The sequence below is a fragment of the Sinocyclocheilus rhinocerous genome, unplaced genomic scaffold (genome assembly GCF_001515625.1).
Source record: "Sinocyclocheilus rhinocerous isolate Xijiao unplaced genomic scaffold, SAMN03320098_v1.1 scaffold1372, whole genome shotgun sequence".
Classification (NCBI taxonomy): Eukaryota; Metazoa; Chordata; class Actinopteri; order Cypriniformes; family Cyprinidae; genus Sinocyclocheilus; species Sinocyclocheilus rhinocerous.
The window spans coordinates 79,488-80,886 of record NW_015640047.1 but is presented as its reverse complement, the minus strand read 5'-3'; positions in this window follow the sequence as shown (position 1 = coordinate 80,886).

The window sequence follows — 1,399 nt, the reverse complement described above, 5'->3', positions numbered from 1 at the left end:
GCTGTCACAGCATGTGAGTACTAAACTAAGTTCTCATTCACACACAAGTTTATGTTAAAGGTGACATATCATGAAAATCTGACTTTTCCAGGTTTTAAGTGCTATAATCAGGACCCCGGTGCATCTACCAACCAAGGAAACGTGAAAAAGATTAACCCAGTAACTAACCCAGCAAGCGTCTGAGAAAACGAGCGCGTCTGATTTCTCCTCCCCTTGTGACGTTGCAAAGGGATCTCATTATAATATTACCGCTCCTTAATCTGTAAGTTTAATACACCCACAGCGCCGTCATTGTGTTTTCGAAAGCGACAACGTAATGGCACAGCTCTATTCTGGAAAAGGGCAGTAGCTCATTTGCATTTAAAGAGACAGGCCCGAAAAACAGCGTGTTTCTGCTTCCACTCAAAATAGGCATTTTCAAAATGATATAATAAATTATCTGTGGAGTATTTTGAGCTGAAACTTCACAGACACATTCTGGGGACACCTGAGACTTATATTACATATTGTAAAAAGGGGCATAATATGTCTCCTTTAAGTTACTTACATTTTAGACACAATATTGCCTGTTTTTGCTGAATTTCAACCAAGAAAATAGTTCCAAATGGCACTGTTTTGTGTCGTTGAGCAACACACAGGACGGCGTTTCTGAATTAATCTGTTTTTTGAAGAGTGATTCAGTGACTCCCTCATTAAAACAGTTCGCTACTGTTCATACTTAAGTATAATAAACATCACAAACTTTAAAACTTTTACTCAAGTGATATTCTAAATGGTGACTTTAACTTCTTCCAAAGTCATTTTTTGGTAAGATATCTATACTTTTACTTAAGTGTGGCTTTCAAGTACTTCATACACCACTGACTAGAATAGGATTTCATGCTTAATTATTCCAAAAACATTTTTTCACATCATTGCAGCACCTCTTTCCAGTCTGTCTCAAACAGATGTTTTGATGAAACCCCTCCATCTGAAATATGGAATGTGCTTTGATTGGTCAGCTGCCCCACTGTGTTGTGATTGGCGAACTGCTTAGAGTGTTCCAGAAATGTCACGCCTTTTTTTTTTTGGGAATGGGTTATAGTCTAATTAGGGTCCATGTAAAGCTACTGTGTCAGCACTAGGTGTCAGGCTTCAGTAACGTTGATCGATGCGTGAAATTCAACCTTCAAGTTCATATCAAAGTCACATTGGAAAAATCAGATTTGTTATCTACACACTGGTTTAAATTGCACCAAAAGGTTTACATTAGTAGCATCTATCAGAGGAGACACCCTACCCCCATCAATCACTATTATATGACATCGATGATTATATGATATCAATTAGAGTGTGATCTTCTTTGCAGAGGCTGATTTAAATTCTTTACAATCTATTTTATGCATTGCAAGAGTTTTTT